Below are 6,237 nucleotides of genomic sequence, written 5' to 3'. Positions count from 1 at the left end.
GTAAGTAATCTGGCCCCTCAAGCCTGCTCTGCCATTCAATAAGATCATGGCTGATCTTTTCCTGGACTCAGCTCCACTTACCCGCCAGCTCACCATAACCCTTAACTCCTTTACTGTTCAAAAATTTATCCTTGCCTTACAAACATTCAATGAGGTAGCCTCAACTGCTTCACTGGGCAGGGAATTCCACAGATTCACAACCCTTTGTGTGAAGAAGTTCCTCCACAACTCAGTCCTAAATCTACTCCCCCTTATTTTGAGGCCATGCCCCCTAGTTCTAGTTTCACCTGCCAGTGGAAACAACTTCCCTGCTTCTATCTTATCTATTCCCTTCATACACTTATATATTTTTGTAAGATTTCCCCTCATTCTTCTGAATTCCAATGAGTATAGCCCCAGTCTACTCAGTCTCTCATAAGCCAACTCTCAACTCCGGAATCAACCTAGTGAATCTCCTCTGCACCCCCTCCAGTGGCAGTATATCCTTTCTCAAGTAAGGAGACCAAAACTGTACACAGTACTCTGGGTGTGGCCTCACCAGCACCTTATGCAGCTGCAACATAACCTCACTGTTTTTAAACTCCATCTCTCTAGCAATGAAGGAAAAAATTTCATTTGCTTTCATAAATACCTGCTGCACCTGCAAACCAACTCCTTGTGATTCTTGCACAAGGACACCCAGGTCCCTCTGCACAGCAGCATGCTGCAATTTTTTACCATTTAAATAATAGTCCATTTTGCTGTCATTCCTACCAAAATAGATGACCTCACATTTACCAACATTGTACTCCATCTGCCAGACCCTCGCCCACTCACTTAGATTATCTATATCCCTTTGCAGACTTCTAGCGTCCTCTGCTCACTTTGCTCTGCCACTCATCTTAGTGTCATCTGCGAATTTTGACACACTACACTTAGTCCCCAACTCCAAATCATCTAGGTAAACCGTAAACAATTGCAGTCCCAACACTGATCCCTGAGGCACCCCACTAGTCACTGATTGCCAACCAGAAAAGCACCCATTTACCCCCACTCTTTGCTTTCTGTTAGTTAACCAATCCTCTATCCATGCTAATACATTACCCATAACACCGTGCACCTTTGTCTTATGTAGCAGTCTTTGGTGCGGTACCTTGTCAAATGCCTTCTGGAAATCCAGATACACCACATCCACAGGTTCCCCATTGTCCACTGCACATGTAATGTTCTCAAAGAATTCCACCAAATTAGTCAAACATGACCTGCCCTTCATGAACCCATGCTGCGTCTTACCAATGGGACAATTTATATCCAGATGTCTCTCTATTTCTTCCTTGATGATAGATTCAAGGGTTTTCCCTACTACAGAAGTTAAGCTAACTGGTCTATAGTTACCCGCCTTTTGTCTACCTCCTTTTTTAAACAGTGGCGTCACATTTGCTGTTTTCCAATCTGTGGGAACCCCCCTAGAGTCCAGCGAATTTTGGTAAATTACCACTAGTGCATTTGCTATTTCCCCTGCCATCTCTTTTAGTACTCTGGGATGCATTCCATCAGGGTCAGGAGACTTGTCTACCTTTAGCCCCATTAACTTGCCCAACACTACCTCTTTCATGATAATGATAGTTTCTAGGTCCTCACCTGTCATAGCATTCCATCAATTTTTGGCATGTTATTTGTGTCTTTCACTGTGAAGACCGACACAAAATACCTATTCAATGCCTCAGCCGTTTTCTCATTTCCAGTTATTACATCTCCCTTCTCATCCTGTAAAGGAACAATGTTTACCTTAGCCACTGTTTTTCGTTTTATGTATTTGTAGAAACTTTTGCTATCTGTTTTTATATTGTAGATGAGCATCGTGCGTTTGATGTAGTCAATATAGATTTCAGCAAAGTCTTTGACAAGGCCCCACATGGGAGACTTGCAAAGAAGGCAAATTCACATGGGATATAGGGTAATTTGATAAGATGAATTCGAAATTGGCCTAGTTGTAGGAGATAGAGGGTGATGACAGAAGGCTGCTTGAAGGATCTGTGCTGGGTCCCCTATTGTTTGTCATTTATATAAATGACATAGGTGACTGCGTGGGGGTAAGGTTAGTAAGTTTGTGGATGACACAAAGATTGGCTGGATGGTTAACAGTGAGCTTGAGTGTCTAGGGCTACAGGAAGACATAGATGGGATGGTCAAATGGGCAGATAAGTGGCAGATGGAATTTAAGCCTGAAAAATGTGAGGTGATACACTTTGGAAGTAGTAATCTGACAAGGAAGTATTCAATAAATGCTATGACACTAGAAAGTTCTTTGGAACAAAGGATCTTTGTTTGTCCATAAATGTTTGTCCATAAATCTCAGAAGGCAGAAGGGCATGTTAATTGGGTGGTGAAAAGGGCATACTTACCTTTATCAATCGAGGCATAGATTACAAAAGCAGAAAAGTCATATTGGAGTTGTATGTAACTTTGGTGGGGCCACAGCTAGAGTACTGTGTGCAGTTCTGGTCGCCACATTATAGGAAGGATATGATCGCACTGGAAGGGATGCAGAGGAGATTCATCAGGATGCTGCCTGGGATGGAACATTTAAATTATGAAGAGCTGTGGCCCCACCAAAGTTAAATACAACTCCAATATGACTTTTCTGCTTTTGTAATCTATGCCTCGATTGATAAAGGTAAGTATGCCCTTTTCACCACCCAATTAACATGCCCTTCTGCCTTCTGAGATTTATGGACAAACATTTATGGACAAACAAAGATCCTTTGTTCCAAAGAACTTTCTAGTGTCATAGCATTTATTGAATACTTCCTTGTCAGATTACTACTTCCAAAGTGTATCACCTCACATTTTTCAGGCTTAAATTATGGATATCATAGAAATCATAGAAACCCTACAGTGCAGAAGGAGGCCATTCGGCCCATCGAGTCTGCACCGACCACAATCCCACCCAGGCCTATTTACCCGCTAATCCCTCTAACCTACGCATCCCAGGACTCTAAGGGTCAATTTTTAACCTGGCCAATCAACCTAACCCGCACATCTTTGGACTTGGGATAGACTTGGGTTGTTTCCGTTGGAGCAGAAAAAACTAAGGGGGGGGCGACCTGATCGTGGTTTACAAGATTATGAGGGGCATGGAAGAGTGGATAAGGAGCAGCTGTTTCCTTTAGTTGAAGGGTCAGTCACAAAGGGACAGAAGTTCAAGGTGAGGGGCAGGAGATTTAGAAGGGATGCGAGGAAACACATTTTTACCCAGAGGGTGGTGACAGTCTGGAATGCGCCTCGGAGGGTGGTGGAGGAGGGTTACCTTAAAAAAGTACCTGGATGAGCACTTGGCACGTCATAACATTCAAGGCTATGGGCCAAGTGCTGGTAAATGGGATTAAGTGGGTAGGTTAAGAGGTTCTCGTGTTGGTGAACACTTGATGGGCTGAAAGCCTCTTCTGCAGTGTGTCATTCTGTGAAACCTGAGAGTCCAGGTACATAGATCATTAAGATAAGTGACTGACAGGAAACAGAGGATAGCAGTGAACGGTTGTTTTCTGGACTAAAGGAAGGTATATAGTGGGGTTCTGCACCAGTCGGTACTAGGATCACTGCTTTTTGTGAAATCTATTAATGATTTTGACTTGTGTGCACAGATCACAGTTTCAAAATTTCGGATGACAAAAAACTTTGAAGCATTCTGAACTCTGAGGAAAGTGATACAATTTTGCAGTAAGAATGAAGAGAGGACTGTAAAATAAAAGGTATAATTCCAAAGGGAGTGCAGAAACAGAGATCCTTGGGGCACGTGTGTGCAAATCATTGAAGGTGGCAGAACAAGTTGCAAAAAGATGCATGGGGTGCTGGGCTTTCTCAATGGTGGCATAGAGTACAATTAAAAAGTGGGGAAGTTGTGATGAAACTTTATAAAATGTGGACTTAGGCTTAACTGGAGTACTTTGCCCAATTCTGCCTGCCCCATTTTAGGAAGGATGTGAAGGCTCTAGAGGGTTAAAAATAGATTTAAATGAATGGTTCCATGCTTGAGGGACTTCGGTTATGTGGATAAATTGGCAAACCTTGGACTGGTCTGTTCATAGACAAGATGGTTGAGAGAAGATTTGATAGAGGAGTCTAGACAGCAGACCAAGTGAAATTGTTCCCACTGGTGGAACCAGAGGACACAGATTTAATGTGATTGACAAAAGAAGCACTGGTGACAGGAAAATTCTTTATGCAGCGAGTGGTTAGGACCTGGAATGCACTGTCTCAGAGCTTGGGACAGGGAGATTCAATTGAGGCTTTTGAAGAACAGGAACAGGCCCTTCGGTCTGCCAAGTCTGTGCTGACACAGATGCCTCTCCAATCTAATATTTTCTTGCCTTTATGTGGTCCATATCCCTCTATTCCCTGCCTATCCAGATGCCTCTTGAACATTATTATAGAATCTGCTTCCACCACCTCCTCCAGCAGCACATTCCAGGCATTCACCACCCTCTGTGTGAAAAACTTGCCCCTTACATCTCTTTTAAACTTCCTCCATCTTACTTTCAACCTATGCCCCTGAGTAATTGAACCTTCGACCTTGGGAAAAGACTCTGACTATCCACTCTATCCAAGCCTGTCGTAATCTTGTAAACCTCTATCAGGTCCCTCCTTCATCCTCTGACCCTTCAATGAAAACAATCCAAGTTTGTTCAACCTTTTGCATAGTCCATATCCTCCAAATCAGGCAACATCCTGGTAAATATCTTCTGCACCCTTTCCAATGCATCAACATCCTTCTGGTAGTGTGGCTACCAGAATTGTACACAATACTTCAAATGCAGCCTAACCAAAGTCTTATACAGCTGCAACATGATTTTCCAATTCCTGTACTCAACGCCCCGACCGATGAAGGCCAGCATGCCATACGTCTTCTTGACCACCTTGTCCACCTGAGTTGCCACCTTCAGGGAACTGTGGATCTGCATGCCTAGATCCCTCTGTATGCTAATATTCTAAGGCCTCTACCATTTACTGTAAACTTTCCTTCTGCAGTAGACCTACCAAATCGCATCACCTCACATTTGTCCAGGTTAAATTCCATCTTTCGGCCCAGGTCTCCAGCGATTTATATCCTGCTGTATCCTCTGACAATCCTCCTCACTATCCGCTACTCCCCCAATTTTTGTATCATCTGCAAATTTACTAATCAGACCACCTACATTTTCCTCCAAAACATTTATATATATATTACAAACAACAGAAGTCCCAGCATTGATCCTTGTGGAACATCGCTTGTTACAGACCTCCAGTTAGAAAAGTATCCTTCCACTGCTACTCTCTGCTTTCTATGCCCAAGCCAGTTTTGTATTCATCTTACCAGCTCACCTCGGGTCCCATTCGATTTCACCTTCTGTATCAGCCTGCCACGAGGAACCTTATCGAAGGCTTTACTAAAGTCCATATATACAACATCCACTGCCCTGCCCTGGTCAATTTTTATTATCACTTCCTCAAAGAACTCAACCAAGTTTGTGAGACACGACCTCCCTTTCACAAAACCATGTTGCCTATCGCTAATAAGCCTATTCTCTTCCAGATGTGAGTACATCCTGTCCCTAAGAATCTTCTCCACTAATTTCCACACCACTGATGTAAGGCTCACAGGCCTGTAATTTTCCGGATTGTCTCTTCTGCCCTTCTTATACAGAGGAACAGTGTTAGCTACTCTCTGAGCGGCACGGTGGTTAGCACTGCTACCTCGGGGACCTGGATTCAATTCCCGGCTTGGGTCTCTGTCTTGTGGAGTTTGCACATTCTCCCCGTGTCTGTGTGGGTTTTCTCTGGGTGCTCCAATTTCCTCCCATAGTCCAAAAATGTGCGAGTTGGTTGATTGGCCATGCTAAATTGCCCATAGTATCTCGGGATGTGTAGGTTAGAGGGATTAATGGGGTAAATGTGTAGGGTTGTGGGGATAGGGCCTGGGGTAGGATTGTTGTCGGTGCAGACTCGATGGGCCAGATGGCTTCTATGATTTCTAATCCTCTGGTACCTCGCCCGTGGCTAAAGAGAATACAAAGATTTTGGCCAAGGCCTCAGCAATTCCTTCCGTCACCTCTCTCAGTATTCTGGGATAGACCGTATCTGGCCCTGGGGTCTTGTTCACCTTATTGTTTTTCAAAACTTCCAATACCTCCTCCCTTTTCATCTCAACATGTCCTAGAATGTCAACGTCCTCCTTTCTAAACTCACCATCCATCACAGCCTCCTTTTTTGTGAAAACTG

The sequence above is a fragment of the Mustelus asterias genome, chromosome 12 (assembly GCF_964213995.1).
Source record: "Mustelus asterias chromosome 12, sMusAst1.hap1.1, whole genome shotgun sequence".
In the NCBI taxonomy this organism is placed as follows: domain Eukaryota; kingdom Metazoa; phylum Chordata; class Chondrichthyes; order Carcharhiniformes; family Triakidae; genus Mustelus; species Mustelus asterias.
The sequence above is the reverse complement of the archived record's forward strand: the minus strand, read 5'-3'. Positions refer to the sequence as shown.